Genomic DNA, 12,248 nt, shown 5'->3' on the forward strand with positions numbered 1-12,248 from the left:
TCAACTTCGTCACATCTAGGAACAGTAGAAAACCAGGCATTACTCCTACTATCAGGGTTTCAGCAGTGTCATGGTTTGATCACAGTCAACAACTAAATACCACACACCCACTTGCTCATCTTCCCCCATTCTATTCCAGCAGAATCCAGGACAAACAGGAAAAACACCCTTTTGACTTATTCTTATAAATAATCATTTTCCATGGGAGAAAATAATTATAAAGCATAAAAATGCTGGAGGAAAGGGAAACTCCACATATCTTGCATGAACAATTTCCCAAGATTTGCCATTTGGAATAAAAACAGGGGCTTCAATCCCTCACTTTGTAAAAAAAGTCCTCTTTGTCCTTTCTTGTCTTTGAAAGCAGCTGTAAATATTTGCTAAATGTCACTGATAATCTCACTAGAAATCCTTCCCAGAATTCTCCTTGACTAGGTAATAACACACCATCTGATGATGAGAAGGCAGGGTGGGCCACTAGATACCATACCATCCAAATTTATATCTTGCTTAGGCCTATCCACTCTTTTGTAATCCAGTCTTGTATTCAGTCCAGACTCTCTGCAACATGGCCCATCCTTTTGCTTTGACCTTCAGAGCAAAGACCTCTCATTTGGACTAAGCCAGCACTTTAGTGCAGCATTTCATGAAAGAGACTTCCTGGTAAGAGTCAGCTTTTCAGGTGAAAACATCACTGCCTAATCCTTTACTTGTATTTTAACTTCTCTTAGGTGTGATTTTGAGGAATTCAGGAGCTCTAGATCAAGACAAGTGTGCAGCACCTTATAATTTAAACACATTTTTTTTTGTATTGCAGCTCTTTTGTCCATACTCTGTCACAGTGCGCTTTCCCCATTTAATCATCCCTTTCTCTGAAACAGAAAAGGGGAGGAAAAGTCTCGTACCTCAGTTTCCCAGAACTCACTTCTCTAACATAAATTCAGAGACAGCTGACAAGCAGTTGAATGACAGACTTGTGCCAAAGCAGTTTCTTAGAAGGAACAAGATCTTATTGGAATTGTTGGAAGGAAAAACCAGCCCATCCTTACCTTACAGCAACATGGCTATTGCACATAACTTAGGGCTACTTGTTGATGGTTTGGCACCTGAAGGGGAAAGTTGTTGATCAAGCAATTCACAATAAGTCTCCTATTTCACTACCACTTCACAAGGTCTCTCTTATTTATTGGGTTGCCACCACAAAGTTTATTGCCTGAATCAATTTTTATTAATGCTCAAGGAAACAACACAAAATCAAATAGAAATACCTTGTGGAAAACCCCAAACTTTTAATGTGAAAAATCATTTAAAATTATTAGCTAAATCACCTTAAAAGACAGCCCCCCAAACTGGGTATTCACAGGTTGATACAAGTAATCTATCCACTGATGCAAAGAAGTTATATGTAGTATACAGAAATTTAAAACCTTGCTTTTTATGGGAGCAAATGTTTACTTTCTTCTACTCTAAAAAGCTAGAACCAAGACCTTGTGCTATACCCAACATCCAAGCATCCATCTTCCCCTTTTTAAAGGTTCCAGCCTGTTATACAAGTAGGAAAACAGTTATTGTTGCACTGTGTCCTTGCATACAGCAAATTCAGCATATCTAGCTGCTGATGATATGTGGGGGAAAAAGCAATGGCATCTCAGCCTTCTGGCAAAAGCTCTTTTTTGATTCAGCTTCTCCTAAATGCAATACTTCCGAGGAGCCACAGAGCTTGTGGAACAACTGAGTTGTTCCAAGTGATAGGTTCCAAGTGGCAGGTTTTGCCAGCCCTTCCCGTGCTGTCTAGAGAAGATATTCACTCCAAATTCCAAATCCACTCCCTCCTCAGCGGCTGCTTCCCTCCAGCAGCAGGACAGGGGGATACCCGTTGCCTAGGTGCCACAAATCCTGTACCCTGTTTTTCCCTGCAGCAGCTGTTTGCTGAGGACTTCTGCATGTGTGAAGGAAGGGGCTGCTATAAACATGGTCCATCTCTAGTGAGGTTTGGTGGGATTCACAGGCCTGACAGACCAACTTAGAGTTGAAGACATCCTCCGAAGCCCTGTGTGTGCAAGAATCCAATCCCTTTTGAAAGGTGGCTGCCAGGGGGTAAAGGCTGGATGCACTTTGCATTCCTTGGTTTTTTAGAGTATTGATGCAGATTTTCTTTCCTGTATAGAACAAAACAGGCTTCCTTGTTTGTTTCCTTGAAGAAAAGGAACACAAAATATGCTTTTGTAAGTCAGGGAATGTGTCAAAACACTCAAGGAGCAGCATAATAAAAAGCAGGTGCTATGAGAAGCTTCCAAACTTGCCACACAAGCACCAGCAGTAATTTATTTGTAACTACAGTTCATCCCACTTAGCTTGTTTTCCAGCAAGTAGTTCATTGGCTGGTATAGCATAGGCACTAAATTGAGAACTTTACCTTATCATCTTTGTCACAGTGGCTGTTCTCATTCTCTGAAGGTCCAGTTCTGCATTTGTTTTTTGAACAGGTCAGAGAGAAGGACCACAGACAAAGAGTGAGCACCACCTGCTAATCTTGGCTGTGAGAAATGGAGAATAAAGAGGCACAAAACATTCTGTAACTGTTTCCACATATGAGCCCTGCAGCCCCTAAAGAGATTAACAAAACCAAGAGTACAATTTATAAATGTTGAAATATTCTGTTATCACTGCAAAATAATGAAGTAAAAGACCTCTGTGCTCTGTGAACTTTCTGTTGATGCACTTCAACTCTTTCCCTGACTCGAGATCAGTGGTGGTAAAATGCTGCAATTTCCTGAGACATGCAGATGTCATTGCTGTATTTTTGACACTGCTTTATTTTTGACATTGAGCTGAAATTACTAAACTGCACTTTGCAACTCTGCTGAGCTCCCTCTAGTTTACATTGAGAGAAACAAAAGTGAAAAACTGACCTCATTTAAGTGCCTAACCTGAGAGCTGAGCTCCTCTGAACGTCTGGTCCTCTACGCCTGGCCAGAACCCTTTCCAGTAAGATCTGAGTAAAATAGGTGACACTGCTTTCACTTAAGATTAAACACCTGAGCCTGTCACTTTACAACCACTGTGATAGAACCAGACAGATCAGGCTCCAGAGGCAGTTCAGTGATTATAGAGAGGATTTCAGTCAGTAGTAGTTTGGATTACTTAAGCATCAAAATGTTAGTGCACATGGACTCCATCTCATACCTTTGGGGTAGATGAAGACTATGGGGCTTCTCTGGCAGATGAAAATTGAAGCCATAATTACAAGGCTCTCACCTTTGAAATCAAGAGTTTCCCAGTGCTAAGTTTGCATAGCCCACCATAGGGAAATTGGGAAGACCGAGGACAAAGTCCATCCAGAGGACAACACAACAGTTCCCACAAAGCACCTATGTGTTTGCCTGTCTAACAAGGACTGGCAGTAGCATGCTATCACAGAAACGCTGTCACAATAATGAGACAAGCAAACAGAGACAGAGGTCTTTTCCAGAAAGTAATCAGTTTTTAAAACAACACAACACTTTCTACTTCAGTTTACTTCTACATTTGCAAGCTGATGAGGCTATAAATTTGAAGAGATCTGTCTTCCATCCTACTTTGATAAATAGATTGCAGACAGTATGACAGCCTTTTTAAATTAAGGACCTGACTTTCATCAAGAGAGATTTTGCAGAAATATCCCCCTCAGCAAACTTAACCTGAACTTTCTCAATCATAAGCACAAAGCCATGCATCCATCCTTCAGGAAGTATTCTGTCCAAAACACTTTTTTTCCCATGTAGTAATTCCTGTCATAAACTCATTCTCTTGCTGGTGATGATTACATTTCAGCTATTACTTGTTTTTTGGGCCACAGTCCTTAGATTGTCCTCCACAGAGGAGTAGTGTTTGCTGTAGATCCATTAGATGATGAGTCAATACTACTTCAGCCTACTGAAATGCTTCCTTAGATACGCACTTTGAGGCAATAAAGGGTTATGAAATTACAGTTTATAGCTTTTAACCAGTATATTCTTGATAGGCTTGGAAATAACAACTCTTCTTTTCAGCATGAAAATGGGAAACAGTACCACACCCCAAGATTTTAAGAGCGAGGTAGATGTATAATCCAGCCAAATGGACTAGGTGGCTCTTAGGCATTAGCAAATGCCACACTACTGTTATCCAGACATCCAGACGTCCAAGTCTTGGGAGCATAAGATGGCAGACATAGCAGTTCATATGGGGCATCTTCCACCTCCTTCCAAAGTACCCATCCATGCTCCAACATAAGCTCAAATGTTTTGAGAGAGATTAAAGTTGTGAGAGAGTTATTCCCACCATAAAATACCTGAGTTTCCAGGCTCTTTCTTATTCTGCTTGAAATGCTGGAAGGTTTTGAATGTTTTAAGCAGAGCTGGGCATCAAACCTTCCTCTCCCCACACCCCAGACACACTGCCTAGGTATTGGGCTGCTGTCTGTTAATCAATAACTTTTGAACATAAGCTTCTCCAGCCCCTCCAATATCTTTTTGGACTTTTAAAACACAGGCAGAAAAATGTCTAGAAGACACAGACTCATGCTCATTGTGCCCATGTGGGACGAGGACTGTTCTGGGAACACACAGGACTTAAGATGCAAAAACTCTTTGGGCACTTGGGGTATTCAGTAGACTTGTGGCTTGCACACTGATTCAGCCATAGAGGGGCACTTAAAAAATACTGATTGTTGAAGCACTTGGGGGAATCTCCTCTCAGCCTCTTTGTGCTCATATTTGCAAGGAATAATACAGAGAATAGCACTTTCCTGCCTCACAGTGTGGTTTGCAAGGACAAAGAAACCTACGCAGCTCAATTCTGTGTGTTACACTACCAAAGATTGATTTGAAGAGTCAATCACTCCAAACCTATTTTTCACCCAAAGCATCCGCTCTCAAAAGAAAAAATGAGCTACATACATTTTACATCAGCTTGTGCACGAAGAAAGACAGGGTTAGCGTATGGAGACACTTCACACTGAAGCATACAAATTGGCTCACCGTGGGAGTGAGGGAGATGAAAATAACTCTCAGAGCTAAGGAATGACCCCAGGCCAGTCCAGCACAGGAAACATCATCCAGTCTGCAAAAGCAGCACCTGCATCATCAAAAAGTGAAAGAGTCCTTTTACCAGCAGAAGCTAAAAGTGTATTCCCTGAATAACTCAAAGGTAAATGCATTTTGGAGGGGAAAATGGGGTGACTGAAGGGAACCCCTGGAGGGCTGCAAGTCATCAGGTGTAATAGCTGGGATTCTCTTCTAGGACCTCTCTGCATAAAGAGAGTCTGAGATGTAGAGCATGTGAGAGGACACAATCTCTCATGATGAAACTCTAAAGGAACTCCCTGAGTACACAGAGAGACTTTGTAGATCAGTGAATTTATATCAAGTGCAGTTTTCTTTCATTCCTTCTCCTATAATTTGCAACTTGGATCTAGCTTGTAATTTGGGTTTTTTTGGCATGTTTTATCTTCTTTTATTTCCAGTATCACCTTCCCAATCTGGGTTGAAGAGAATTCTCTGATGTCTTGCTAACATCAAGACAGGATGTAAAAATACTTAAACCCAGGTACTAGTGCAACAGCTGCACACCTCCTGCACATTTCTCCCAAGCATGAAAATGTTAGCTGTGTAGTGACAGGAGAGGAGGAACTGCCTGCCAGTGGTCAGAGATTGATGGGATAGCCCTGTGGTATGGGGTAAGGCAATCAGAGCATATCTGGATGCCAGGGAACCTTTTGCAACAGTGTGCAATGTTATTGAAAGATAAAGCCATTGGGCTGGCACAGTTGTGCCTTATAGAATCAATTTGCAGCTTACAAGCCTCAGCATTGTGGTTTCTGTCCTGCAGTGTGAGAATTTGTTTCTCTCAGGTTTGCCACAAATTTTTGGCAGGAGTCCTAACTTGTCTCACCACGGTGTCAGTCACAAACAGGTTACTAGGGAGCAGCAAGCTACTGCATGTCAGATAACCAAGCGTGCTTAGCCTTCTTCCATCCAGCTACTTTGAATGCTCCTGAACTTGCTAAGATACATTTGGTCAGTCATGCCTTAACTTGTAAGTATCCTCAAGACTTTGTTGCAGCACTTCAGTCCCCAAAAAGCTCATCCAGATTTAATGTTGAGCCTAAATGTCAAGAATTATCCCTGCAATCTTTCTGTTCCCAAATTATATTTGACACATGATGTTACAATTTTCAAGCTAAATTGTTTCCTTTTGGCATTCACAAGTAGTCTTAAAGCTTCACATTTAAATCTGTCATGGCATGATCACATCCTAACAGAATCATCAGCTCAGAACCATCCTCTCCCAGTGGTAACTGAGTAGTATTCCTACAGCAGCAGCTTATTTAGAAGCAAATACAGAATTAAAGTCTTTTTTGCTTCTTTAGGTACAGCTCACCAGAGGAAAATGAAAAGCAGACTGCTATGGCTGCACAGTCAAGTGTTCGAAAGAAGAGTGGTGATACCCTAATTTATGCAAGTTGTTTTGTTGTCTAAATTATTCATAAAACTCCATTTCATCTTTATATTCTTCTCTACTTATGTAACACAACCAGATTCTTGAATGAAACGGTATCATGCATCAGGACCAGGTAACAACTGTATAGACTGAGTAGGGGAAGCAAGTTAAGAGCACATGTACAGGTTAATACATATGAAAATCTTTATGAATTTTAAGCATTGTGGAAGTCCCAGCAGTCATATGTATACAGGCAAAAAGAGCATAATCCGTAATCCTTCATGTACAGAAGAACTTACACATCCTCCTTCATTTGTAAGAAGCTAGTTTTGTACTAATTACTGAGCTCTAATCGGTAGGCTCAAATATACCAGTAACCTACTGCAAAAATTTTGTGTCAACACATTAAGATTATTATTACATTTGCATGAACATTGTCACAGAGTTTTGATGGTTTTAATTAAGACATGCTTTCTCTGATTATATTTTAACAAGATTTATGAATAAATACCACAGCAAGAAGTCTGCAACATCTGGATGAGTCTCGCTCAGAATCATTATGACAGCATTTATTTTATCAGAGTCACTGGAAAATACTCTTATCTCTGGTTACATGACAAGCAGCAAGAATTCAATCTGTGTGTCTGGTGTGTAGGCTGATTGCTATCCCTTTAATAGTCTGCATTGTTAACAGTGGTGCAGCTTGAACTGTTTGAAAGCCTTTTTCCTTTACAATGGAAAAAAAGCTTCCCACCCTCCACCCCCCCAAATTTAACCACTTCTCTCCCTTTCAGGGAAGATGCATGCTCCTAGGGAACCTAAATCCCAGCATACTCTTTTAGAGACTGACCTTTATAGAGATGCCATCAGTCCTAGATCAAGTGACATGCAAATGTAATGGGCAAAGGTGTCACTGAAAGTAGTAATCACAGCCAGAGAAATTAGAAATAGAGGGACATTAAGACAACCACCCAGTCTTCCCTTTCTCTTTAACAGTGCAAGCCCACTGAGAAATAAGAACAGGGAAGTCCAATCTGTAATTCTCCTTATCAACAGAGGAAAATATATTCCAGCACCATTGTATAACATGGATATACTATTCAATTGTTCACAAAAACCATCTTTCCTACAACGTTGTAAATTCTACCATCAGCTTGTTAGCATGTCCTGTTTAGCTATTGTGTGAGATAGTAAACCTCTTTGCAATGAATGACCAGGAGCAAAGTTACAGGAGAAATGGCTATGAAACCTAAGAACACCCTACCATCTGATGTCCAAGACGAGTGCAATGAAACTTTGTATTTTTATAATATTTAAAAAAAAAAAAAAAAAATGAAGTGAGTACACTCACCATTCTCTTCCTGTGATACTTGGAGGGATTTCATTTCTATTTGCAAATCTCAAAATCCACTCTAAAGAATGAGAAACTGCTGCATGCTGGTTGATGGAAGGTCAGTGACCTGCTCTCTTGACTAGTGAATTTTGCTGGTGAGGAGCAACGTAAAATAGCATGCATTAGGACTTTCTTTTACATACTCAGGCTCTGCAGCACCGTAGTACAATGCCTTCAGATTATTGACTCCATATCATCTCGCAACCACAAGAATGAGATATCTTCCTACAGTTATTGCTATTGAGAACATATCGAGTCTTCCCTGGAAAATGAATTATCAGTGTTTAGGCATTCAGACCAACAAATCAACCATCTAGTGAAGCTCTTTGTTAAGAGGCCCTTGGGGTGGGGGAAGGGGGGAAGCAAACAAGAGCACCAATTGTATGGGTTTATGTTATTATTATAAAAAATATGCCAGGCGTACTTAGTGGCAATATCTTTATTAATTATTGTCCAGGGAACTCACTTAATTCTGAATGAACAGATGTTGCTCCATTAAAGTAAACCGCAGCACGTCTTTTGAGGGAATAAGTGATGTTTACCTGAGACAGTGGTTTCATGAGAACATTTATGCCTTTATTACTTTACTGGTAGAAAAATAAGCCTTATAACAGTGGAATTTAACAAAGCAATATTATTGTAAAATAAAAGGTAGAGTTAATTTTCTGTATATGTTTCTTGAGTGAAGTTGAAGATCAAGAATTTTATTATGGAGTTTGCATGACAGTAATACAGATTTTTCAGCTTTTAATTAGGTACATGTTAGGAACATGTATTTTTTTTTTGGCCAAGAAGAGAGGGTCTATTGTTTAATTTTGTCCCATATGTACATATTTTGCATATGTATTACAGTCAAGAATTCTCACAGCCCATCTTGATCATGCTTTAGGAAACAGCACAGCACAAAGCATTTGTGTAGAAATCACGTCTAAAACATGTAAATGGAAAGCTTACAGTCAAATGTTCATTGGAAAAGTTTGCAGAACAAAACCACAGACTGACACATTCATTGGCACAAGGCATTACCACCTGCTGCATGTGGGGACCTGGGCAAAGCTGCTGACAAATCCACAAACTAAGCCAAATCTTGCCAAACCTTGAAAGAATCTGCTTCTTTTTGGTGACAGTCATCGACTCACACATTCCTCTCTGCACTGTCAGGGGAGTTGAGCAAGCTGCTCAGGTAACCATGCTACCTACAACCCTGGGGTAACTTCTACCCTCACAGCAGGGAGATGGGAATGACCATCCACTATAAATCCCACCTCTGCACAAAGGGAGGTTCAAGGGCTCACCATCTCCCAGATCAGACTGTCATTACGCAAGTCTCAGCAAAGACCTGCAGTCCCCACATGGCAAACAGGCAATGTGGGCTGGCTGAAGGCATCCCAGTCCATGGCAGGGGGTGGAAACTAGATGATCTGTAAGTTCCCTTCCAACCCAAACAACTCTATGATTCTATGTTGCTATGATGCTATGATTCCACGAGTCTGTGATTCTACTTGCAGTGAACAACTAGTTCTCCAAATGCAGCACAAGTAATATCTGAAATTCAGCCATACACTTATTTTTTCCTCAAGCCCATGATTTGTTTATTTCACATCCACCTTGGACTGCTATCTGAATTGCTGGGAGCTACAAACTGCCACAGATGTGATTCCTGTTCACATCAGTAAGGACAGTATAAGCCCTCAAGACCGCCAGTTGAAAAGGGATTTGGATTACTGAAACCGGGGCAGAGAACATGCAGAAATCACAAGGCTGGGAACTTCAACTATGTGTCTAAAGCCACACACAGGAAAATCTCTGTTGGTGCTGCACTACTCCAAGGCAGCTGCTGTGCACCTGGCTGAAGGCCCAACAACAGATTTCTGTTAATTCCCATACCATTCTCTCCCCTGCATGTGCTACCTCTCCAGCCTCTGAGGTCCAAAACTGCCTACTTAGAAATAACATGGTGTCAAGGGTGCTTTGTTTTAGAGTTTCAGAAGTAGCTTTAGCCAAACAGCTTGCAACTTCAGTGCAGTTTTGCTGGGCATACATGTTTCGAGGAAGCGGAAAGCACCACTAATGTAGCAGAGCCAGAGCCATGTGGTGCTGCGGAGAGAACAGTGGGCCCACTAGGACACATGGATGAGGAGAGAAACCTTTGGGGGGAGGTACAAGGCATGAAATCAGTCAAAACACTGAAAAAAATTAAGAAAGTTAAACCTCTGCTTCCAGGTTAGCCTGGGCTGATCTAACCACTTGCTGTCACATTCCTGATTTTAATTTTGTCTATCACAAACTGTGACCCTGGACTCTCTCTGTGCCAGCACTGGCCTTTCTCCAACCCTGCACTGAGCCATTTCAGCTCGCTAAGCTGGCAGACAGCAAGTCACCACATTGGCCAGGGAGAAGCTCTGTTCTGGTCTTCCCACCAGACAGCCTGCCTTTTGATCAGCACAGGTGGCTCCACAGCCATCCCTCAGACCCTGTGAAATGCTTCCCAGGCTAAACTCCCAGGGCTCTTCTAATACAATCATCCTCCTTTAACCTGATATAAAAATGTATTTTCTCCTGATTTCTCAGAGTAAGAAGATAACAAAAGCCCCTTTTGAAATCTGGTTGCTCAGATTTTACATGGCTGGATCACTGGACAAATTGCTGAGCTAGAAACCTCTTTCCTTAAATCACTCTAGAAGCAAGCCAGCAGCCTAGATTTGATAGATAGTTTATTCCATGAAAGGCCATTAGTCGATCACTCACAGCACTCATAGTCATCTCCAAATTCCTCAGAATCAAAAGTTCTCCTCTTTAATACCTCAGGGAACCCCCTTCATCCTTTAACCCCTCTGAAACACACCACAAAGCACGTCGGATTTCATATACTGATGGCATTTTTACTGAAGATATTCCCTTCACACATTGAACAGATCCTTCTTTCTCTCTTACACACAAGCATTTAGTTCACATAGGAAGAGCAATGATCCAGCTATCAATTTCCTCTTATTGATTTTTTCTTAAAAGAGGAGGTAACAACATGCAAAAGCTCTCTTATGGGCAAATACTTCAGATGCTGCTTAGATAAGATCTATGTTAGAAGTTCTCAAGAGGCTTCCTATCCAAGGCTTCCCTTTGAGAGGAGCTTTATCTCTCTCTGACACAGTTTGTGGAGTAAAGAGGAATATTTCTAGATGGGAGTCTAACCAGAAAGATGTGAGCCTGAAAGCAGGTATTCAAGTTATTGGCTGGGACCATCAGGGAAAAAAATGAAATATCCCCATGCCTCCTTCTTCAGCACCCCAGTAATGAGAAACAAAATGATGACAGAAAGCTGCACAAGCCAAATGCACAAGCATTGCAATGTAAGTACACTTGACAGCAAAATGAATGCATCAAATCCAATGTTGTGCTGGTGGCTCCCTTTTAGTGCTTTTTGGGTTGTATAATCCAGTTTGGATGCCTTCGGCCTGAGCTGCAGATGAGCAGTCGGCTGTAAAGTTGGTTGTGCTAGCCTTGGCTCAGCTTTCTCTAATTTGTCTTGATATGAGTTTAGGCCTCTGCTGAATACACAGGCAAAACTTGATCATTCTCACATTAATTAACACCTGCAACATTTGACTGCAAAATTGCTTAAAACATGCCCAACACCTAACCCCATAGAAATGGGAGAGCTGTTAAAGCATGGATTGCTCCAGTAGTTTAAAATCACTGTGCAAAGTAATTAAAAACATAATTGCGCTTCCAATTGTTAAGACACCTCATTACTTCCTCAATACTCTGTTACTTTCTCAGTACCAAGTCCCATAGATGTTAAACTGCCTGTACTTCCTAAAGCCCACAGAGGAAATTCAGTTTCAAACCAAAATATGCCTATAATAGTTATTCCCCGTAATGACTGCAAATACTTAATTACTGAGTACCCAGAAATCTTCATGTTCCTTCCCTCCAACTTGCCTTATCCAATGGATTAATTCCTATTTCTCTATTCCCCTGCAAAACTTCTGCAGTGTTTTCCTCTTAGAAGCTGGCATCCAGTGTGGAATAAAGGGAATGTCTGCAGTCAGATATATTATGGCTGTCAAAGTAATTTGTACAATTAATATTTTGAAGGCTAGATATCAACATGGATTGAATTTTATGGTTGATTTTCCAACTCTAGATATCTGGCCACATACAAGTACTGACTTCATTCTGGTACAAAAGATGCAGCAGCGCATCCACAGTAGATAACATTAGCTGTATCCTGAACCATTTGTAGTCTGAAGTTTTTGGGGGCACTAATACTATGGACAGACTTCTCTACAGGTAAATAGTCATTTTGAAGCACTAAAACACAGCAGAGAGAGCCTGTCAGTGTGACATACATACTAAACCCACTTAGTGGGCTACTTTAACAGTACTTCTTTTA

This window comes from Corvus kubaryi, unplaced genomic scaffold (genome assembly GCF_017639235.1).
Source record: "Corvus kubaryi isolate FWS band 111438036 unplaced genomic scaffold, C.kubaryi_AGA036_p1.0 71, whole genome shotgun sequence".
In the NCBI taxonomy this organism is placed as follows: Eukaryota; Metazoa; Chordata; class Aves; order Passeriformes; family Corvidae; genus Corvus; species Corvus kubaryi.